Source organism: Myxocyprinus asiaticus, chromosome 5 (assembly GCF_019703515.2).
Source record: "Myxocyprinus asiaticus isolate MX2 ecotype Aquarium Trade chromosome 5, UBuf_Myxa_2, whole genome shotgun sequence".
In the NCBI taxonomy this organism is placed as follows: Eukaryota; Metazoa; Chordata; class Actinopteri; order Cypriniformes; family Catostomidae; genus Myxocyprinus; species Myxocyprinus asiaticus.
Window position 1 is genome coordinate 17,873,796 of NC_059348.1, and position 25,618 is coordinate 17,899,413.

Below are 25,618 nucleotides of genomic sequence, written 5' to 3' on the forward strand. Positions count from 1 at the left end.
TCGCGAGCTTGAAACCAGGGCATGCTGAGTGACTCCAGCCAAGTCTCCTAAGCAACCAAATTGGCCCGGTTGCTAGGGAGGGTAGAGTCACATGGGGTAACCTCCTCGTGGTTGCTATAATGTGTGGTTCTTGCTCTCGGTGGGGTGCGTGGTGAGTTGTGCGTGGATGCTGTGGAGAATAGCATGTGCCTCCACACATGCTACGTGACGCGCTCAACAAGCCACGTGATAAAATGCGCGGATTGATGGTCTCAGATGCAGAGGCAACTGAGATTCATCCTCCGCCACCCGGATTGAGGCGAGTCACTACGCCACCACAAGGACTTAGAGCGCATTGGGAATTGGGCATTCCAAGTTGGGGAGAAAAGGGGAGAAAAAAAAAACGTATTTTGTTGCAGTGTATAATGGGGCAAAGACTATCCTCTCTCATCTTTTTGTTCAAATCAATCTGCGTATTGCCAATTTTCTTCATGATAAGAAATGCAGTGACATATATTATGACTCAATAAGTCGCAAGCCATCACATTATAATCTAGCTGCAGCAAGCGTGTGTGCTCGAGGGATGAGCGTCCCCGTAACAGAGTGTCCTTCAGCCAGGTTCAGTTTCAATCTCTCCCCCTTAGATCGGGACACTTTGCGCAACTCAAAGAAGAGGCGCTGACCACTCAGAGAAATGCAAGTTTCGGAGTTTGTAGTTATTAACATGATCTGCTTCCATATTATTTGAACTTTAATAAAACTATACATAACGCATTAAATATAACTGCATTTAAGATGTAACGCCGGGGTGTTTCCTTTAAAGACGCTCGACACGCATGTTTTGCTTCAGCGGAGCAGCAGCTCCAGCTCCACTAATTCCACAACGAGAGTGCTTCTGTATTTACTTATTTTGTATTTTTGCAATTCTTCCCTCATACTTTGTGATCTATATCACCTGAAGTTGTTTGGAAAGTTTAGAGTGCATCTGGACTGTGAGCTGTTTTCTTCCTCTCCTCAATCAGGCAGGAACTGCAGTGCTGCTCTCGCTCATTCATCATTAGAGTTTCATATGATCACGTTACTTTAAATGAGATCAAACGACTATTCGACAACTAACAATTTTGTCGACAATTTTTGATTTCCGACATTGATGATAACGTCGACTAATCGTTTCAGCCCTACTGGTATTGTGATATAGTCAATTAAAAGTGAAACAATCTGTCTGTAAACAATTGTTTGAAAAATAACTAATGTCATGCACAAAGTAGATGTCCTAAACGATTTGCCAAAACTATTGTTTGCTAATATGAAATCTGTGGAGTAGTTAAAAAATTAGTTTTAATGTCTTCAACCTAAGTATATGTAAATTTCTGACTGCAACTGTATGTAAATAAAAGAATAATCCCACTAAAATTCAGGTGGGTTACATAAACACCTGTACGTCATGGAAGATATTTTGTGTTGGGTTGGTTTTCCAAGAAAATAAAGACTGTAATTACTAAATGTGTTAAAAGTAAATTTTGATGACTTATAGAGTACACTAGCAAATAGATTACCTCAAAGCTGAGGTTTGATTTGAAAGAATTTTAGGCCCTTGACATACTAATACCAAAGTCCCTTTCAAGGCAAGTCAGTAGTGATGTTTCGTTTGTGAATGGTCTTTTTGAACAAATCTTTTAAGTGAAAAAATTATTCTAGTTCACCTCCATACACTGACTCATATTTCTCGTTCACTGAAGTCTCTCCCTTTTGAAGCACATTTCTTCTTTGGTGTCTTTTCTTGCCTGTAAAGACTGACTATAGCACGAGCCAGTAGCATTCGAGTGCGGGCTGTGAAGGAGCATATAAATGGTTTCACCAGCTGAACAAATACACCCCTTCACTGAACCAGTCAGTCAAGTTGTTTATGAATGAACTGAATGTACTGGTATAATTGTTCGCAAATTAATTGAATGAATCAGTCATCTCGTTTGTGAATGAGGATCTGCTGTTTAACTGAACGAGAGGAGGATAATTGTTTTGGTTGTGAATGACTGTGCTTTTGAATCCATGCAATTTGCTCGTTCAAAATGTAAAAGATGGTCATTTGTTGCCATGTAATGGTGCAAAGGCGTAATTTGAAGAAATAGTCAATGAACAAATCAATCAACGAATCTGAACAAATCTTTTTGGTGAACGGATTCAAAAGACCACCACCACAAGTCAGTCCACTCAGCGGCCATCTTGGGAATGCTCGCATGCAGCTGTTTTCTATGGATAGTCTACAAGCAGCATAAAAGTGCAGCTTGTATCTGCTTGAATGGGGAAAGACAGAAATCTTCAAAATGGTTGGTCAAGATTACAATCTTATTTCATATGTTTCATATCAACACTAAAATCTGAGAACAAAGATAATCATAAATTGTGCTTCTTTAGCTCAGAGCATGCAAAAAAAAAATAAAAGGTCTCTCGAGGACTGACAGGCGATGTCTGTATCTAAAATTTAATTGGCTATTTTACCTGTTAGTCAGAACTTCCTTTTCTACAACCACCATATAGACCAATCTCATTGTTTACAGCACATGAGCAGTAAGTGGTGGTAGTAAGAAATTGTTGTGTGATTTGGTAGATTAGACAGCTAGTGCTAGCTAGATATTATAGAATGAAATTAGCCTTCAAGTTCAAAGCTAGCTAGGTTTTGGTACACTATTGCTATAACACAGCTAGTTATAATCGTTGATTTAATGAAAATATAGCACAAAGCCATCATAAATACAGAAATATTGTTAGCTATACTGTTATAATGACATAAGTTAATAACATACATGCAATAAAATGTTAGCTACAAAGTCGTGAGTTGGAAATTATCTGTTTAGTCCAGTCAGCTCTGTTGATGGCTTGAAGTCACAGCCGTCTACGAGAGGCCAACGGAATCCGATAAAAGTGAAGCCCTCGGTTCTTGCTATTGCAATTTTGACAGCCAACAGTGTAGCACAACATTTAATTTAGCTTAACCAGACAATTTAAAGGTAACAGCTAACTTTCAGAAGACTGTTTGGTCAGCTAACTAGGCTTGGTTTACTTTTCGTGCTGGTCTTTTTGCCACCATTTCGGAGTGTGACGTAGGCGGTGATATTGCCAAAGTATTTGTTCTATTGGGTGTTCCAATTTCTCCCATTCATCTTAATACCAGTGCTCTGTCTCGTGCTAAATAACTATTAGTATTAGTCTCCGCTAATACTCAGTTACATACATGCATACTTCCAAACATATATTTACTGAAATATACTGTGAAGAAGGACCTATTAGTTAGACTCACTACTCACTCTGGCTTTTTTAAAAAAAAATTTATGTATTTAATTTCTAGAAGATATGGTCTTTATATACTCATTTGGTTGTAACACCATCATAATTGCTCCATTGTATTGTAATAGTGAAGCAATGTTCATTTTAACCATTTTAATTTTTTACTTGTCACAACATCATATACACACAATATAGAGATCATTTGGGCTCTAGGCCAATCAGATCGGAACCAATCAGAAGAAAACTTAAACCAAAGACACTTTCTCTTATCTACTACATAAATTGTGCAAACAGGAAATGTTTTTTCTCTTCCATCAGTGTGGTGCATACTAATGTAAAAATGATTGAGAAAACGGTTTCTGTTGTGGAAAAAGTGCTGAGAAAAGGTCTTCAGCATCTCTGTCATATCAACAACATGTTATATGCTGATCTGAAAAGTTGTGCTTCTCTATGAAATTGAATAAAATTTCAAAGCTTTGTAATGGAAAACCATCAGAAGTACAAACCAATAAACAAATGAGCCAATCCAAACTACAGAAAATATTAAAGCATTGCAAGAAAAGAATCCCAAATATCTATCATTCTCTTTAGTAAACTTGACAACACAGTGATAAACCACTTGTGTCGCTTTTCAATTACACATTCAGAGAAAACAACTCTGTTTTCTTTTAGTTTTAAAAGAAAATATAAATGTTTTATTCTTAACTCTGTTTGTGCTGATCCTAACTATCTTTACCACTCTTAATAATGGGAAATTCATTAATAATGTAATGGGAAAACCATCAGAATATTTAAACCAGTAAACAAATAATCTATCTATCCATCCATCCATCTTCTTTTAAGATATTTACCACTGTTCTTCATGGTCCACCTTACTGATGATTTTAATTCAGGAATGTGTTTAGCTTATTGAGAGTTTAATTTTGTGTTTGTGACTGTTTTTTTTTTGTTGTTTTTTTTTTTTTTGGTGTATGCCTCAGTAACAAATCAACTGCCCCTGCCACCCACCTGACCTGGCATGATGTTCTCTCCACAGCCAGCAAGTTTAAAATGAAACCTTTCAAAAACACAACTAGACGTGTGCCACACCGCAATGATAATCAGACATCCAGAATATGCATTTTAAATTGCTTAGGGATTATATTTGCTTCATATGTATGCAACCATTTCAGCCAAAGAACACATTTGAATTATGTATGACTACTTATTTGTGTATATTTTGTGTATATAACAATCCTAGCACATAAACATGTTTTTAAATTTTTTTATTTTTTTTATTATGGGAAATGAACTCATATACAATGAATTGTATCAATGTTAAAGAGAGAATGGATTTATGGATAGTTATGGCTACAGCATATAATAATCTATTTTATGTGGTCTCTGCTTCTAATTAGTCTATTTGGCTATTTCATTAATTGCTGACAGCTGTATAAATTCAGGCACAGAGCAAACTAGGAAGCAAAGTAGAAAAGCAACAGAATAGCCCAAACTGAAAAGCTTTCGTGACTGTCCACATGGGATTGAGCATCCAATTTCTGTCCTTCTAGAGATGCCTCGGTCAGCTGTAAGTAATGCTATTGTAAAACAGAGACACAAACAAGCAACAAACAGTTTTGGCAAGTGCTGAAGTGCAAAGAGTGTAAACATCTGTCCTCATTTGCAACACTTCCTACTGAGTTCCAAACTGCCTATAGAAAAATGCAAAAAAATAAATAAAAAAAAATAAAAAATTTTTGTGAAATGGGTATCTATGGTCGTGTAGCCTCACACTAGCCTAAGACCTGAGTGTTGTAAAGCTTGTAGCTTTTGTACACAGTGGAAACACATTATCTGGAGTTCACGCTTATGCTTCACCTGACCATCTGGCAATCTGGAGAACTCATTTGGATTTGGTGGATGCTACTAGAACATTACCTATCCAATCGCATATAGTGCCAACTGCTAACTTTAATTTTATTGGAGGAACAACATCTGTGGATGTACTCTTGTATGAATTACAACTGTTTAATGGATTTCATGTTCAGCTTAGACAGTATTTACAATGTTAACAAATTATATTAAATATATAGAAACCCTAATGTTAAACTTTCATCTCCAATGAATAGTTCACCTAAAACTGTAGTAATTTAATCACCCTCATATTGTTCCAGACCCGTATGACTTTTTTTCTTATATGCAAAACACAAAAGATGTTTTAATGAATATCTCAGTTCAATGCAATGTCAGTTTATGGTCATTCACTTTAAAGAGTCTTAAAAAAAGACCCAAAAGTATCATAAAAGTAATCCACATGACTCATGCATCATATTCCAAGTGTTCTGAAGGCATGCAGTAGTTTTTTGTTTTGTGTGAAAAACAACCCAACAATTTAGCCCTAAAAATAACAAGTTCTCGAGTGAATGTGTGCCATTGTGGATGAGCTTCTTTCATACAGAAAAATGACTTGAACTTTGTTTTGTTTCTTACCATAACCAATGCCTTCAAAAGACTTGGAATGTCACACAAGCTGAATGGATTACTTTTATGATACAAATGGGTCCTTTTTTTAAGCTTTAATTATGTTTTTGTTAAAAAAAATCAACTTTTGTCCTTTGAAAAAAATAATGTGTGTTTGGAATGACATGAGAATACATTATGACAGAATTTTCATGTTTGGGTAAATCATCCCTGTAATTTGCACTGTGCATTTTCAATTAAGCTTGTCTCAAGATCATTGGTGTAAGTCACAATGTGGTCTACATATGTGATAACTCAGTAAGGTATGTCTCCCAGCTCGGCAGACACCCACTCTGTTCTGTCCCCAAGGAGCTCGTAACTCACAGCATTTATCAATGCCTGCTGAGAGTGTCCAAGTCAGACGGTGTGGTTCTGTTGAGATGGACGTACACATCATCACAGCCATGTTACAGCAGCCTGGAAGGTGTGTTTTCTTATCTAGAAATGGTGCAAATAGCCTTGCCCTAGTTTGAGTGCAAGCGACAGGGAGAAGTTGTGGACGTTTCATCTAGAAGATCAAGAGTATACACTACAGAGCAGTGTAGGGGTGAGAATTTCTCTCTTGTAGAGGATAATCAGTTTTCCAAAGCCAGAATAATCCCTATTAGCAGCTAAGTGGACAAAAGATACAAAAGAGGTTCCAAACCCATATGACTTCTTTCTTCCATGCATCAAATTAAAGGGATAGTTCACCAAAAAATTAAAATTAGCTCATTTTCTCACCCTCATGCCATCCCAGATGTGTGTGACTTTCTTTCTTCTGCAGAACACAAATGAAGATTTTTAGAAGAATATCTCAGCTCTGTAGGTCCATACAATGCAAGTTAATGGTAACCAGAACTTTGAAGCTCTAAATAGCACATAGAGGCAGCATAAAAGTAATTCATATGACTCCAGTGATTTTCAGAAGCAATATGATAGGTGTGGGTGAGAAACACATAAATATGAAAAAATGTGAACAATGTCACAAAGTCCCAAATTATATGTTTAATTATACACTGAAACAAGATCATGCTTTATGCATGCCTTCTGTAATTATTTCACAGCTTTTTATGTCCTGTGTGAATTTAGTTCAGTGTAGCTCCAGCATTGTCAGTGTCGAAAGAATTAAGATCATTAGTTCTGTACACTAAGGGTGAACTGCACCTTATCTCTGTTTGGAAGCGTGCTGGTCATAAGACAAAGCCGCCCGTATCTGTCAAACGCTGTGTACGCGCCAACATTGCACGTGCAGAAATGCTCACAATTGCGATAGGCAGGGCAAAACATTTGTACTTAACGTGGATGTTTACAAGGATTCGTACAGTAGGCACTGATATGTTGAAATGCTGATATAAAAATTTAAACTTAGAAACTGAGGTCATAAGAGCCCATAGTTACAGATTCACACTGAAAATGAATGAGTATCACCATTACACAGACAAAGCCACATTATCACAATCTCTAAAACTTACCCTCACCATGTTTTCTGAAGTTGAACAAGAAGAGCTGCAATTTTAATTTTGAAATATATCCTTGTCTTGGTGTAAATTGAAGGCATTGTGTGGAATTAAGAAATTTTTGTTTTGCACGCTTGCTACTGTAGTGTTGAATGCGACGCGAGTGACAGCGTGCAGCTGTGAAGTTCCACTGTCGCAGGAGTCCCATTCAAAAATCTCAATAAATTACGCATTTATTACCACTTATTAAATTAAAACCAGTAATGTAACAACAGGAACTCTACCCATTGTAATGAAGTAAAAGTATTTTTTTTAAGAAATTTACTTAAAAGTAAGAGTGAAAAGTACCCACCATAAAACATACTCATAAAAGTAAAATTTTTCCAAAAAGTTACTCAAGTAAATGTAACGGAGTAAATGTAGTGCATTAATATGTAATAAAAATAAAAATGAATCAAGTAACATCAAATTCTATGTTGATAACATCAAACCTCATTGGTTTTCAACACATTCCGTCACCAAACGTTCGACATGCCATGTCAGTTGGTCACAAGATATGGTGAGAATCAAAGAGGTTTGATGTTATTGACGTTGCTGCCATTTAAGTGCTTTACTTTACTAATTTGATTTGATTTGAGAGTGAATAATGCCTGTGGCAGGGTGAGTAAGAGACAGACACAGTGGGTGTGCCATTATTATTTTAAATAATAAACAATAATAAATGTTCAAAGGAGGAATTAAAGTGTTCAAGGGGGAAAGTTTCCAAAATAAAGGGGAATCTGGGATCATCGCTGTGAGATTGGGGCTTTGCGTAGGTCGGGGAGTGCCCATGGAATGGTCCAGGAGGTGGGATAGCAGTTTCTGTGAGTTGAATGGCGGCCTGGCATTCTAGCCCATCAGCCACAACACGTGCTGTCATCCAACTCGCGCCGGGGTTCCAGGGGAGCCTCTAATTCGGCCGCTACCCTCCCAGCTCTGCTCATGGACCTGCTAGGATGACAGTGTGTGCACACAAGGAGATAGAGGCTGACTCCCCAAAGAGAGATGTGCTCTGTGCTTTAAAAGCAGCAGTGATGAGGCTATATTCACATCAGGTGCACCTCATCATCCACTGCCAAATGAGGCTTGATAAATTGCACCTCTTCTTCCTCCTGCCCACTCCTGTTGTGAGCCTGGCTGTAGGATGGCCTTTAAAAGAGGCAGGGCGATGATGACAAGAGGGAGGGACGGGTCGTTCTGCCACATCCTATCCCCCCTTCCCTAAGTGTTGTCCCGGCAGCATCTCCTCTCATGCTCCTACCATCACATCAGGGTCCAGAGCCGGAGACGCTCCCTCTTCAGCAGTCCACACGGGAATGCTACTTCCTCAACCAGGCCCTATGATCAGAGTGGGCGTGCAGGGAATACCTCTCCAGGCCAGCTCACCCTTTCGGGTGTGGGACAGACAAAACATGGGTTAAACTTGACAGCCTCAACCAACTGCAGGGTAAATGCTTATTAAGTACCACTTATTGTTTTGGTGGTGGGGAGGCTGTGTAAATAATGAAGTTATTTTCGTTGTATTGATTACTTTTACTGTGGTTTTATGGTGTTTTATGGTGTTTTCTTTTTTTTTTTTTTTTTCAAGCTTGACAGACTGGAGTCATCTTTCACTTACCCTATAAAAAAACCTGTGAGGACTAAAATTTACCTTTTGTGTTGCACAGAAGGAGGTTTGGAGCAACACATGTTTGGGTGAAATATTCCTTTAAATTTCATTTGTAAATTTTGGTCTAAACAAGAATTTTGCTTTTATTTGTGTTAAATCCGAACTGTTTCAGCCTCCAGATTTTGCAGAATGTTGGTGAATTTAATGAAGAGCAGTTGTGTGTGGATTGTAAAACTTTGAAGGTGTGAAATTAAATTGACCACAAACACCCCACAGGGTTGACAGCCTTGTTGTTTAGACATTCTCTTTCTTTGCAATCATGAAATTAGACAATTTTTATGTTCATCCGGGAAAGAAGCAGAACAAAAGAAAGAATTTGTGCAACAAACAAAAACTCTATATACTGTAGAAGGGGTTGATGGCATTGCTCTTGGAAGTTTTAAAGTTATCAGGTTCAGATTAAAATTATTTAATGAGTGCTGTTTGGTGAGGTAATCATTAGTAACATTTTCTACATAACACATTTCTGCTGTATAATTGAGATGCTTGTTATTTTAGGGAAATTACACCTTTTGGTAACTCCTGCAAGCTGTGGGCAAGAAATCATATGTGTGGAACTTTCCATGAGATGGCTGTTGTCAAACTAGGAGAGAAGGGGTTAAAAAACATCCATACTTATTGCTGTGCTATCCAGTTCTGTGACAAGTGAAATACTTTCTCCTGTGTTCATTAAGGGATTATAGTGGGCTCTGTGACACCCACATGATTTCTGGCCATATGTCAACCTTTAGCCCAAATCCTTGCTTGTTAGGGAGCCAAGCTCTTGTTTCAAAGAACCTTTTGCCAGGCCTCTCTTGGAGCATGGTCAAATGTGTATTCCCTAGAGCATATTGAAAGAAAATATGTAAAATGTGATCTTATGTTCATTTAAATTTGCTATGGCTCACCCAGGCATTATCGCTTCCTCTTATTGGAATCCTTATAGTGCCTTTAGAAAGTATTTAGAGCCCTTCATGTTTTTTTCAAAATGTTCATGTCATAGACTTCTTTCAAATTGACTGAATTTACATACTGTATTTTAGTTGAGGATAATGTAAAATGACAAAAACACGGATCAAACTGTAAAAGACCAAACTTTAACCATATGTTCAAATATTTTGAAAAATATAGAAACTATTTACAATTATTTAAATATGTCAAACGTATTAAAGATTCAGATGTTTAATATGTAAGATTAACACTACTATTGGGGTGGGGGTTGTCTGAGGTGTTAAAAATAAGAAATCTTTTAAAAATCTAGTTTAAAACATTTGTGTCAAGTTCTTAGAAATGTAATATTTGTGTCCAATTTGGTTTCAGACATTTTTGAAAAACCTTTATAGCATTTACTACAAAAAATAAAAAAAATAAAAAAATAAAAATATGTCATGTTGTGTAACCATAAAGTAAAAAGTATTACATTACTTTCTTTGCACTTTGAATACATGAGTATAAACAACCTAATCATTAATAAAATAAAACAAAATGTTTTCAAACACATTTTTTTACATTTTTCTTTTTTTTTTTAATATAGTTTTCTTAGGGTTACACGACATGACCTGAACAAAATGTGCCTTTTCATAAAAGTGTCAATATAAATATCAGATGTTTTTTTTAAACTTCATGCTTAGTCTTGAGAGTGTCCGCTCTGTATTATGGTTTTTTATGGTAAACATAAATAACAAAATGTCTTCCTATATGTTGGTTACACCACATTACTTTGATTTGGTGGACAAAACAAAAAAATCATTAAAAAAAATGTGTCATATTTTAAAACAACTGTTTCACTGCTTTTTATTTATTTTATTTTTTTTAAGAAATAACAATAAAAGATGCACTATTCATGCAAACATTTACTTTTTCAATAATTTCAGCTTTTAATGAGACTTAGACTTGTTTTTTTTTTTTTTTTTTTTTTTTTACTGTTTCTGAACACAACATTTTTACTTAAAATCCCAGAAAAAATATTAATGTGACTTCAAACTCAGAAACTGAAAATATGCTTGTAACACCAACCACTCTATCCTCTAGGCACCCTTAAGCATTACCAGAGTATTGACAACACCTGTGACTCATTAGTATATAAGACTCAGGGTAGGGTTGCACCAGCTGTGCATAATATCTCACTTAAGTTGAGACGTAAAGTTCACACTAAGGGCTTAGTAACTACTAGTTAGTTTGTAACTAAGTCAGTGCTTAATTTGGTTGCACCACCTGTCCTTTAGGCAAGACTTAACTAGTAGGTTTAAGCTCTCTGTAAAGTAATGCGTAAATGCATAATATGACATTTACTTGTACTGATCCAATAAGCAGCCTTCAAATTTTTATGCAGAAGTGTTAAAAAGCCGTGAATTTCAGTTTGATCTTGTTACGGTTGATGTTCAAACCTTGTTTGCTCACATAACTGTCAGCTGTAATAAATTATATTCCCATTGAAATATGATACGTAATAAAACAAGATTTAATTAATGGTATATATAGCCTATGTAAATAACAATATTCAATAACTGTATCTAAAACGAATAAGGGACAATAAAATAAAAAAATACTAATACGACAGGCTGGAAAAGTAGACATTTATTCATTTAATATCTATTTCGTATGTTGAAACTTGACACAGTTAGATCGGTCTCATGCTGAAGAAGTACGTTTTTTTACATTGTTTTCTCCCGTAAATGTAAACGAGTGTAAATGCCAACATCATCATGTATGTCGAAAGGACTGAAGCCTGTCAACCAAAACATGAGCTCACTGAATCCGTTACTCGTAGTCGGAGTCTTCTCTAAATATTTAGTTTATACGTAGCGTTACGTTCTACCTAAGTTTAATGGTGCAATGCTCACATATTTAGTAGGGCACTAAGTCACAATTTATGCACATTTACGCCACAACTAGGCTAAGTTGTAACTTGCGTATAGCTGGTGCAACCGGCCCCTGATCTTTAGAGAAACCTTGTGAGGTACTGAGTGTTTGCACCATACAAAGTCTGTCCTTGTTCTATGCTTTTTGGTTTTCCTGTATTTTGGACCTTTCTTCTGCCGTATGATTCTGGATTTGTTTTCTCATGTTTCTGACTTCCTGTTGTGACCTTGGAACTGTTTTAATTATCATGATTCTTGGATTATCCTTTATTTTATATACACTTGAAATAAAATATCTGGCTCTGCACTTGGGTCTTAACTTGTTTCATTACAAATCTCATCATAGAAAAGGTATATTCACATCATAGAAAAGGTGTATTCAAATAAACGTTTTGCATGAATTGTATTTTATGTATTTTTAATGTAATAAATCTGGACAAAAAAATGAGCGTCACATAATTGACCCTTACACATGGCCATAATATGCATCTGTTACCCTCTGTTATTGTTTTTGTATGATTAATTTTGTGAAAATTATCATCCTGGTTACTTTCTTAACCTCCGTTCCCTGATGGAGGGAACGGGACGTTGTGTCGATGTAGTGACACTAGGGGTCACTCTTGGGAGCCCGAAACACCTCTGGTCTTTGAAAAAAGGCCAATGAGAATTGGCGAGTGGTATTTGCATACCACTCACCCGAACATATGGGTATAAAAGGAGCTGGTATGCAACCACTCATTCAGGTTTTGTGCTGAGGAGCCAAGACAAGGTCCCGGCCATTTCGGCGGGTAGTTCAGCGTTGTGGCAGGAGGGACACAACATCTCGTTCCCTCCATCAGGGAACGGAGGTTACGAAAGTAACCAGGACGTTCCCTATCTGTCACTCACTCGATGTTGTGTCAATGTAGTGACACTAGGGGTCCCTATACGAAACGCCACAACTAGCTGAACTGTGATACGTGAACTGGTGGTGCGAGACAGGCAGACCACTGTGTGCCTTGTAGCCAGGGCAAAATGCCGACAGGTAACCTCCCCCAACACTGTTATGAGCGTCGAACGGCCCTTCGGGGACAAGTCGACTGCCCAAAAGATAGGGACAGGCTAGCCCCGTCGTGGCCTCTTATACTCTTTTTTTTCTCTCCCCAAAAAGAGTGAAATTTGTTAACCGACTGGGGCCACCAGTGTCTACGTTGGGGGGGGGTGTCACTCTAAAGGGGAAGACACTGCGGAGACCACACCCCACCTGGGGGGGGGGGTATTTTGAGTAGAAATACATCACATGGTCTTGCCGAGCCTTGTCGGAAGTATGTCATGTGGAGATGTCCCATGGTAGGTTCTACACAATGGGAGAGGAGTTTCTACAAACACTGGGGCAGAGGGGCCTCTGCCCAAGGAAGATGCAGTTTACCAACAGGGAAACGATTTAGCGGAAGATATATGTCGCATGGGGTCACCTATGGGGAACCAACACATGCAGAGCACCCACCCCAGTACAGCGCTTAGTTAGCACATGTACTGAGCCAGCAGCGAGTTTCTCCGCAAACTCGTCTGCCACAGGGCTCGGAGGAAGTCATCCAGGGAACACACTTTGTGAACACTACTGGGAGTCAACAGCACACGTCTTCAGCTCAGGGGAGGTGAAAGGCGCTACGCGCAAGCAATACACCCAGCCAACTGTCCCGGACTTACCTGCTTGTGCCTGCCACTACACGGGACAAAACCGGCTCAACCCGGAGATTGTAGAACCTTGCAAAGGTGTTGGGTATTGCCCAGCCTGCTGCTCTGCAAATGTCTGTTAGAGAGGCGAGTAGCCCTGCAGGGGCGGCACGTCCTGAGCGTGATATGCCATTGCTATTGTGTCAATGACCCATTGAGAGATCCTCTGTTTGGAGACAGCGCTTCCTTTCCGCTGTCCACCAAAGCAGAGAAAGAGCTGCTCAGAGACTCTAAAGCTCTGCATGCGATCCAAATAGATGCGTAAAGTGCTCACTGGACACAGCAACGTCAGGGCTGGGTCTGCCTCCTCCTGGGGTAGTGCTTGCAGGTTCACCACCTGATCCCTAAATGGGGTCGTGGGAACCTTGGGCACATAGCCAGGTCGGGGTCTCAGGATCACATGAGAGTAGCCCAGACCGAACTCCAGGCATGTTTTGCTGACAGAGAACATTTGCTGGTCTCCTACCCTCTTGATGGAAGTGAGCGCAGTCAGGAAGGCAGTCTTTAAAGAGAGTTCCTTAAGCTCAGCTAACTCCAGGGGCTCAGAGGGGGCTCCCCGTAGACCCTGAAGAACTACAGAGAGGTTCCATGAGGGAATGAGGTGCTGTCTGGAGGGATTCAACCTCCTGGTGCCTCTCAGGAACCTGATGATCAGGTCATGCTTCCCTAAGGACTTACCGTCCACTGTGTCGTGGTGTGCCACTATAGTGGCTACATACACTTTCAAGGTAGAGGGGGACAGCCGCCCCTCCAACCTCTCCTGCAGGAAGGAAAGCACTGATCCAACTGCACATCTCTGGGGGTCTTCGTGTCGGGAAGAACACCACTTAGCGAACAGACGCCACTTCAAGGCATACAGATGTCTCGTAGAGGGAGTCCTAGCTTGAGTGATCGTGTCTACCACCGCGGGTGGTAGGCCACTTAAGTCTTCCACTTCCCGTCCAGGGGCCAGACATGGAGATTCCAGATGTCTGGTCGTGGGTGCCAGATGGTGCCCCGTCCCTGAGAAAGAAGGTCCTTCCTCAGGGGAATTCGCCGGGGGGGGGGCTGTCACGAGGAGCATGAGGTCCGAGAACCACGTCTGTGTGGGCCAGTAGGGTGCTACTAGGATGACCTGCTCCTCGATTCCAAATCAGCTGGACCACCTGAGGGTGGAGTCTCCACTCTCCCCTGAGGGTAACCTGTCATGACAGCACGTCCGCTGCAGTGTTGAGGTCGCCCGGGATGTAAGTGGCTTGCAGTGACTTGAGGTGCTGCTGACTCCAGAGGAGGAGACGGCAGGCGAGTTGTGACATACAACGGGAGCGTAAACCACCTTGATGGTTGATGTATGCCACCTTTGCCATGTTGTCTGTCTGAACTAACACATGCTTGCCATGGATCAATGGCTGAAACCTCCGCAGGGCAAGCAGAATTGCCAACAACTCGAGGCAGTTGATGTGCAAACGTAGCCACGGGCCCATCCAGGAGCCAGCGGCTGTGTGCCCATTGCATACAGCGCCCCAGCTTGTCTTGGAGGCATCTGTTGTAACCACGGCGCACCTGGAGACCTGCTCTAGGGGAACGCCTGCCCGTAGAAATGTGAGGTCAGTCCAAGGGCTGAAGAGGCAGCGACAGACCGGCATGATGGCCACGTGATGTGTCCCATGGGGCCATGCCCATCTCAGGACTTGAGTCTGGAGCCAGTGCTGAAGCGGTCTCATATGCATCAACCCGAGCAGAGTGGCCACCATTGAGGATGCCATATGCCCCAGTAGCCTCTGAAACAGTTTCAGTGGAACCGCTGTTTTCTGTCTGAACACCTTCAAACAGGTCAGAACCGACTGTGCACACTCGTTCATGAGGCGCGCCGTCATCGAGACTGAGTCCAACTCCAAGTCGAGAAAAGTGATGCTCTGAACTGGGAGGAGCTTGCTCTTTTTCCCAGTTGACCCGAAGCCCTAGTCGGCTAAGGTGCGAGAGCACCAGGTCCCTGTGCGTACACAACACATCCAGAGAGTGATCTAGGATTAGCCAGTCATCGAGATAGTTGAGGATGCGAATGCCCACTTCCCTTAACAGGGCAAGGGCTACCTCTGTGACCTTCGTGAAGACGCGAGGGGACAAGGACAGGCCGAAAGGGAGGACCTTGTATTGATACGCCCGTCCCTTGAATGCAAACCACAGGAAGGGTCTGTGTCAAGGTAGAATCGAGACGTGGAAGTACGTGTCCTTCAGGTCTACCGCCGCGAACCAATCTTGATGCCGGACGCTCGCTAGAATGCATTTTTGTGTCAGCATCTTGAACGGGAGTCTGTGTAAAGCCCAGTTCAGTACTCGCAGGTCCAAGATTGGCCGCAACCCACCAGCTTTCTTTGCTGTAAAACCCCTTCTTCATCTCTGCCGGAGGGACAGGTTCTATCGCACCCTTCCGTAGGAGGGTAGCGATTTCCATGTGCAAGGTAGCGGCATTCTCGCCCTTCACCGAGGTGAAGTGGACGCCGCTGAACCTGGGTGGACGATTGGCGAACTGAATCGCGTATCCAAGTCGGACGGTCCAAACCAGCCATCGTGACGGGTTGGAAAGCGCAAGCCACGCGTCCAAGCTCCAGGCGAGGGGGACCAAGGGGGATATCTCGTCGGACGTACTGGCGATTGGGGCCTTGCGGCAGGGCGGAGCCTGACTTACCTGGCTCCTTGTGACCACCCCCAGAACAGCCTGGGATGGGGGAAGAAGAGGCTTGTCCCCGTGACCCGTGGAGACCGTCACATTGGGGGCGGGTTTGGATGTGTTGGATAGCTTCCGTCTGCTGCTTCACCGCCGAGAACTGCTGGGCAAAGTCCTCGACGGTGTCGCCGAACAGGCCAACCTGGGAAATGGGGGCTCCAAGGAACCGTGCCTTGTCTGCCTCTCCCATCTCCACCAGGTTGAGCCAAAGGTGGTGCTCCTGGACCACCAAGGTGGACATCGCCCATGACCTTCGTTGCCCAGAGGGCGAGGTCTGTTGCCAAGCGCAGTTCCTTTAGCGCCTTGGCTTGGTAGACTTGCAGGAGAGCCATGGCATGCAGGGCGGAGGTGACTTGTCCAGCGGCACCATCGGCCTTGGCCATCAAGGAGGATGTAAACCTACAGGCCCTGGACAGGAGCTTTGGGCGCCCACATCAGGTGGCGGCATAGGTGCACCGTGAGCACCTTATCCACCAGGGGATCACCGAATACCCCTTGGCCGCCCCACCATCTTCAGGGAAGAAAGTACCAGGGGTGGGGTGTGGCTGTGAGTGGCGCCAAGGGCCCAGGAACCAATCATCGAACCGTGAGAGTTCAGGGGAGAGCAGAGGGTTCCACTCTAGCCCGACACTCGTGGCTGCCCGGGAAATCATGTCCGTCATCTCTGCGTCAGTCTGTGACTGGGTGACCGTACCTGAGGGGGGAAGCCCAGCTGAGACTTCCGCGTCCATCTGGATGAGCCCGCTCTCCGATGCTGCGCTCGAGAGCTCATCACCTTCGCAGGATCTGAACAAGAGGTCAAACTCGCCGTGAGAAGAGCCGGCAGACTCATCCGGAAGCCCGATTGGGGCAGACGAGTGTGCTGGAGAATGGGAGGTCCGTGGGGGGATACCCGGCGGAGGTGGTCCCATTGAGGTCCCCAAATCACCCCCAGTGCTAGCCGCACTGGCCTCATACCTGTAGGTAGAAGGACCGAGGCGGGGAGCCGCTGGGGTGACTTGCTTTCTTACGAAGGCAAGCCGCGACCGCAACGTTCCCATGGTCATGTTCTCGCAATGAGTACATAACCCATCCACGAATGCTGTCTCGAAAGACAGCGATCGTGACCGTCAGAAGGCGAGAGATAACGACCACAACCAGGAATAACACACAAACAGAAGGGCATCTTTAAATAGACGTTCTGTGTGTGCCGCTTTTTTTAGAATATACTCTTTTATTTCTGCCGAAGCGCCCAGGGCGTTCTCTGCAGTGCACCAGTGCAGAGCGGGAGAAGCCTCTGAAATGCGCCGTCAGATCCAGCAGAGGTGAATGGACAGTCATGAGAATTCAGCTCAGTGAGCATCGACCGTTTGGCTCCGAAGAGAAAATCTGAATGAGTGGTTGCATACCAGCTCCTTTTATACCTGTATGTTCGGGGGAGTGGTATGCAAATACCACTTGCCAATTCCCACTGGCCTTTTTTCAAAGACCAGAGGTGTTTCGGGCTCCCAAGAGTGACCCCTAGTGTCACCACATCAACACAACATCAAGTGAGTGACAGATAGGGTGCCACATTATGAAAAAGGTTTGCTCTAGATCGTTCGCTCACTTTGACACATGCATTTTTTTTTTCTACTCCAATAACCGAACTAATGGAAGTTTGGGCTATTTCTATAAAGTATGCTTAAACAGTGGTGCAAAAAGTTGTTCTACACACAAAAGCATTTTTTGGGTGAAACCCTGAGTTAAAAACATGTAGGCTACATGTAACTGTACACTTGTCATAGCAATATGTTACCTTCTGATCCCTTCTTTTTAAAGAAAGACAAAATTTTTCCTTGTACTGGTCTCTTGGCAACAAAGTCCACGTAACGTCCACGAAAATTTTTTAACTCAACCCATTGCAAAACTCCGACACCTGTTTGCCAGTGCTTTCAGAAAACTGGTGCCTTTTTGTACTGGATAGAGAGCTCACACGCTCATGGTTGCCAAATTGCACAACTAAAGCGTCACACTGGCAGAATATTTCTAAACTGTGTAAGTGTAAAAATCTGATTCATGGATTTCACCTCTTGAAATCTGGCAACCCCAAACATGTTGATCTAATTCTGATTGGCTAATTGCCGTTATTTAAAGTCTGTTATTTATCAAACGTAGATAATTAAATATTTTACTTGCATGATTAGTTCTAAGTAATACATGACACAACTGATCAAAAGGGGATGATAAAGGGGGATTGTGGTTTTTTACAAGGTGGTTATGTCCCGGCCGAGACCTTCTAGCTGGCCTTGAGTGACGCAATCATGCTTTAAGTGAAGTAATTTGAAAACAAAGAGCGTGAGATCTTGCTGACGAATCGGCTGTCATTACTGCCGCTATCGCCATTGAGAAAGAGATCCTTATGGATTTAAAAACACGAGATGTTCTGCATGACCATGTGATTGCTTAATTTATTAAACCAGAAAGGAGGACTGATTTTCACTTCAAGGAAATTGGTAAGTGCTTTTTGCATTGTTATAGCAACATAAGGAGTTTTCTAAGTGTAAATTAGGCTGCTGGAGCATTCAGTGTCGGATAAGGTTTTGATAAGTAGTGCTGCGTTCCATTCAACTCGGAAAGTCGGATTTTACAACTTCCTACTAGGAAAAGTGCAATGTAAAGCATCTTGAAGTCAGAATTACGACTTGTAGGCTCGTGCAGAAATTCTCAACTCTGATTTCGCCGAGTTTCAGGGGCATGATGTCACACAAACATGTCGACACTCAGGGAGATATACAAAGGAAGTGATAAACATTCACTTTATTAAGTAATGTCGTTTCCACATTACATGATATTAAAGCTTGTTTAACAAATGCCTGCAGAAACAGGTGTATAAAACATTTTAATCTCTTTTGATAATCATACACCTGAAGCACAAATGCTAGCACTGCAGCATTGTTTATCAGTTGGGTTGCTAGGAGACATCTCTAATGAGAGTCAAACCCTTGCAAAGCGAACGGGAGCATTGCAGTTTGTTTCCTTAAACATCATCTTCCGAATATCGGGGAATGGAATGCATTTATGGTCGGAGATATCAAGTAGGAATATCCCACATCCAACTTGAATGGAACGCAACATAACCATGTACCCTGACGAAACAAAATTTATTAAATCGCAAATATTATTAGATAGATTTTTCCAGGTATTATAGACCTCCTTGGTAGATTCATATGAACATTTTTTATTTTTGAATGTCTGTTCGGGAGACATTTATTTCACAAACAGTCATGCTGCAGTTAAAATTAGGCTTGCTTGATCAATAAGTGTCGTTTCAAGTTCTGGCTTTCGTGCGTGGACATGTTTTTAAAATGTCAGTTGGTATTATTAGTTAGCTGCGACATAATGTATGGTGCCCAAAGGCATAGGGTGTCTTATTCATTGTGAAACTGTGTTTTCTTAATGGCATGAATCACACTGAAGCCTTGACGTTTAATGCACGGCCCACCACTGAATTTGACTGATATAAATGTGTGCAGAACTACAGATATAGCTATATTAGTGTACCCAGTCATGCTTGACCTGCTCAGAGCAGAATTCGAACAGGTGTCAGCCGGCATGGGAGGCGGGCACGCTAAGAAGGAGGGTAAAGGCTATAGCCTCAATCGTTAGTCGCTAGTGAGACCAGAGGAGTGTGGTTTACACATATCACACAGCTATCATGTACCAGCTGGCTCCCGTAACACTCAACCCCTAAACCTCATTCTCATCCGGGTCACGGCACCACTGTAACTGGTACTGCTCAACCTGCTCCGAACGGGATTTGAACCGGAGACCGCCGGCATAGGAGGCATGCGTGCTAACGAAGAGGCAAAAGGCTTAGGGGAGTGAGGTTAACACATACCGCACAGCTATAACATACCAGCTGGCTCCTGTTACATTAGCAAGATATTTGTGATTAAGATGAATTACACCAGTTAATAAACATTTAACTTTTTTTCATATGCGGTGTTTATGTTAATCCTTACTTAATATATGATTTTGTTACTTAACATATCATTTTTTTTACTCTCATCATGACTCTGCATCCAACCCATTCTATAAAATTCAAATTGTAACACGGTAAAATAAAGTTTTCTTCATTAACAATGTTAACTACACTACATTATTTAACATGAACTAACAATGAACGGCACTAATTTCAACATGCACTAATACATTTTTAAATTAAATGTTTCAAATATTAACATTAGTTAATGCACTATGAAATAACATCAACTAACCAAAACAAGAATTTACACAAGTAATGATTTATTAATCATTAACTAAGATTAATAAATGCTGTACAAAAATATGTTTTGTGATTTTTAGTTCTTGATACCTAATGCATTAACTACTGTTAACAAATAAAACAACCTTAATATATTTTTTTTTATAAAATTTTGATTCCTGTGGTTTCCATCAAAAATCAGTATTGTAATATAAATAAACATAGACAAGTTGCACAAAGAAAGAACATAACTAAAGTCTTTTCTATCCCCCTTTCCATTATAGATAAAAACTCCTCCAAAAGTCTCAGTGCTAATAAAGACACAGACCTCTAATTATGCCACCAAGATGGAAGTCTGACATATTGGCTGAGGATGAAACACAGGGCCCTGATCTCTCAGACGGTCCTGAGGGCCCTCAGGAGCTGTCACCCAGTGACTACCAACAGTGCAAACAAACAACTCCTGTTCCTGTCTCCTTCCATTGTCCCTAAACAAACATTGCCTCTCTGACAAGGCGACCACACTGGTCAGTGAAGTGTTTAGTCTGCTAATGTACTGGGAAACAGAAGAATCGGGTGCAGACAGTGCTGTCATTGTCCAACTTGTACTGTGGGAACAAATCCCACTCTCTAACCCAGACTGAGTGATCCAGGGCATACGAAAGTAAAAAAAAAAAAAAAAAAAGAACAAGGAAAAACTACTTTTGCTAATATTCAAGGGAGTTCTGTTGAAAGAAAAGATGAAAGGGCTGACCACAAACAACGTACAGCTTTTCCTTTAGCAATGCCAGCGGCGTCTACCAAGCTTAAAATAAAAATAAAAACCTTTCAATTCTGAAATGTTGCTGGATTTGCCTCTAAGAGATGTATGTTGTAGATTCACAAGCCACATTTTGACAGACTGAACAAGCATGCAAAATATTTCAGAACTCAAAATGTAGAAGTAATTTATTAAGTTATAAAATATATTCTTCTAAGTTTGGCCCCACTGAGAAATATACAAAAGAACAAACATCACAAGTCAGTCCCTGGAGTGGAGAACAATTCCAATCTGGCATTTAATGACATGAAAGCTATTTTGTGACAATTTTCAGTGCATAGGAAACATTATGGCAGAGACTGCCTTTCCAGCGAAAGCCTTTTTTTACGGTTATCAAATACAGCCCCAGCTAAAAAGAAAGAAAAAAATAAATCTACCCAATCAATTGTTTTTGAGAGATGGACAATTGCAAACTTCACAAAGTAAAAACTACCTTTACCACATAATTTTGCAATGAGATGTTAGTCTTAAGAGATTAAAAGAGTATCAATATTAGTAGCTAGTTATTTTGCAGTACAGTATTTACTTGCATTTTAACTTTAGCAGATGAGATGATGCCAATCAAAGACAAACATCAGTAAGGGAAAAAAAATGGATACTTGTTTCGAGATACCATGCCTGAGTACATACAGTAGATCTTAAAAGCATACAGGTCTATGATGTTTGATGGCATTCAACAATATCTGAAAATGCATACTGTAATGCGGCTCTGTCAATGGACCAGTATGTTGTAAGTCCCCATCCCAACACAAAAGCAATTCTGTGAACAAAACCAATGCATTTTTTAGTGTTCTATTCAACAACAAAAAAGTACCAAAAATAACTATTTTTGGACACCTACCATGGTAGAGGTATGGTATTCTTTGCTGTACCTTGGAGTACCATGTAAATCCCATGGCACATGAATATGATAATCATTCACCATGGTATATACAGTATTAGAGTACATTGTATAAGCATCTGACACATCACTGTATCATGATACCACCACTACATTTTTGGGCAACACTTTACATGAATGTTTCCTTTGTTATGGGTTCACAAAGGGGTTCATTAATGACTTTAAAAATGCATTATAAATCACTGATATGCGGTTATAACAACATGATTGAAAAGGATGACTTTCATGCAATACTTGTCAAATAGAAAGCATTTTGCCTTACAAGTTATAAATGCTTAATAAATGCACTTATTCATTTTTACATTGATCAAAAAAATAGAATGCCCTAATTCAGGATGGTCACAATGCAGTAAAAAATGGAGCATTATAATTAAATTAAAATAAAAGGTTCATTTTTCTACAGTCTGCTTTGTGTTTTATTGGGTACCAAAATGTCTTGACTCACTAGTGTTGTCACTTTCCTTGTCACGTCGATGTCATAAGAATGGTGGTGTCCAAACTTAACTGGTCCTTGTAACCTAAAGTCCTCTGCAAAAACACTTTTGAGGTCTTCATGCTCATTCACAACATGTATCAGATAATAAAGCCTGATGACCATTAAACCATATTGTGCATAGGTTTCTAATGTTGGCAACTCCTTAATAAATGCTTAATATGTTTCCATTTTACATTAAGATACATATTATAGGTTAATAATGTTGAATAAGTGTAATTAAGCATTTATAATATACGAGGAAAATTGCTCACTATTTGGCAAGTTTTGCACAAGGGTGCAAAATTCAAGTAATGACACAGGATTATATAATCCAATGTAATTTGATGTAAGACTCATCTAAAGCAGAGTTTCTCATTTCTTTCCTAGAATACCACTAACACCACACATTTTCTCTTTGCCATCTAGACACTGATGACATTGAGCAGGATATCTCCACCCAGCCATATGAATCCAGTCAGAGGTCTGTCCTCCTGACACTAATTAGGTAGTGAAATACAGTGTGGTTGTCACTTCCATAAATAACCAAAATCTGTACATATGAACATGGTTTGCACCAAGAATTGGAGTGACAACTGCATTTACCTGCAGTGTGTACATGGATCATTGTGATTCAAGACTATTCAAACACTGCTCTTGAATTTCCATATATGTGAATCGTCTGTTCCTGCTATGTAATGTTGATTAAACTTGATGCCCTCAATTTAGATAGGGACAGCTGAATTTTCATTAAATCTGCAAAGTGTGTACAAGACAAAACTCAACCACTATATATTAATGCCAAGACAGAAATAGCTTGTAAATAAGCATAATTCAATACTAACTGAAGTTGAGGACAATACTGCAAGTCCTAAATATTGGATTTGAAAAACAAATTATAATTAGGTGCAGTGGGTACAATGATATTTTAAGAGATTAAATAAAGGCCATTGTCACTCTCAAAACTATGCAGTGTCTCGTAAGTTTCATTTAAATTTGAAGCTCTTCTAGCATGAGCAGCTTTAAAAAATTTATGTTAATTTATGTGGTTAAAGTCAAGGACATACACTCTTTAATTTGAATTGGGTAAGCCAAGGCAAGTATGTTTAGATATTTTATAAACATACTCAACATGATCACACGGGAAGTCAAAATGTTGCTTCTGAATGATCCAGTACAGACATCGGCCCCATTATACCGATCTTCTGACAAGCACCATCTCCCATCAGACATTTTTGCATTGGTTCAAGTGTGTTTACCTCCTCTTGTGGCGAGACTGGAAGTGTGTTACGGCAGCCGTGTGGGAGACCTAGGATCACGTCTTATGTTGAAACCAATAAGTAATCATGTTTGCATAATCAGTGACCCAGCTCAATTCAGAGGTTCATTTTTTTCCTCCAAGATTAGCCTACCGCTGATGGTTAAGTTTAGGGTTGGTGTTTGGGTTTGGAGTTAATAATAAAATATGCATTCCTGTTTACTGTATTACATCCTTTACAACTAAAAACAACTCACTTTACACCTCACATTTAGCTCCCCTCTGCGATCATTTCATCTGGAAACTGGAGCTTCCCACTTCGGCCACTGGGGGCAGTGCTTCGAATTTCAGTAAGCACAGATCGAGTTTAGCTCAAGATAAGTCAACCTACTGCTTCTGAATTCACTGTAAGATTGGTCTGACAGACCTACAATCTTTACTACTACTGTATATTGTGTAAGATTTTCTCTTTTTTTCTCTTAATTGGATAAAGACAAAGTATGTTCTGCTGCACAGAGCAAAACCAACATAAAAAACTTTTTGAAAGTTTAGAAATGCTTGAAAAAGTTGTCTTTTTACTTATTTAAATTTTGGAGCCACAAGGAAGCAGTGCCTTCATTGAAATGTCAGGGAGCTACTGCGTTCTCCAAATGGATTCTGACATTTTTTGAAGGAGAGGTTTTCTGTGTCAGCACAATCTGATTGCTCACTTTACCTAATTCTGTGACTTCATTTCACAGCTTAATAAGAACAATGATGTTAATCCAGTGGCTTAACTAGGTTCGACGGCCCATATTGATCACTAGCCTGCCTATCTGGATCCCTTGATGTCTGCTTTTCCCTGACAAAACTGCCAAGCTATTTCACCCACTGCATTTGGGCAAGTAATAAATAAGATGTAAAAGATGTCAGAGATATGAAATAGGATAAATCTTTAAGAAATCTGATCTTTTTAGCATAAAAAAAAATAAAAAAATAAAATGTGACAAAAAATGGTGCAACCAGGTAAAAAGTACAAAATACTTTCTTTGCACCTTGAAAACATGTGAATGCATGGAAAAGCTTCTAATTCAGAAATCAATAATAAAATAGGCTTATTCAAATTATTTTTGTATTAATATTTTGTTTTTCATATCACTTAAAATTAGGGCTGTGAATCACTTTTTTAACTTCTAAAATTTTTAACTAATAAATCTCATATTTTTCTGTGATTAATTGCGATTAAATAAACATTATAAAATCATCATAAATACTGCATTTACTTTGTCTCAAAGAAATTTGTAAGTCATCATTTATTTTACTTATTTAAATATGTACATGTTAAAATGTTAATTAGATGGGTAATTAGGTATTAATCTTTGATTTAAGTATATGAATATATGCCATAAAATCAGTGGACATGTTGAAATTACAATTTGGCCAAAATCTTCTGCCGTTTTCCATTGGACTTTTTTTAATAATAGAGTCAAATAGGCAGATTAAATTAATATAACATTTTATTGGCAGGAGAAACTTAAGTGTACATTGCCAATGCATTATTAGACACTACATACAGAGATAAAACATATCGAATGCTGAAGTTTAATTTGCTGAAGTTTAAAATATTAAAAATAAAATTTTCTCTGGCTGCCCTTCAGTCTCTACAAGTATACCTGCTGCAGCTTGCTGAATGGACTGGTGCTTCTCAGTCTAATTATTATTAATGAAGTTTCGGCCATTGCACAAATGTGCCTGGGTTTGTTCCTGGCAGGCAGTAGATGCTCTAGCCC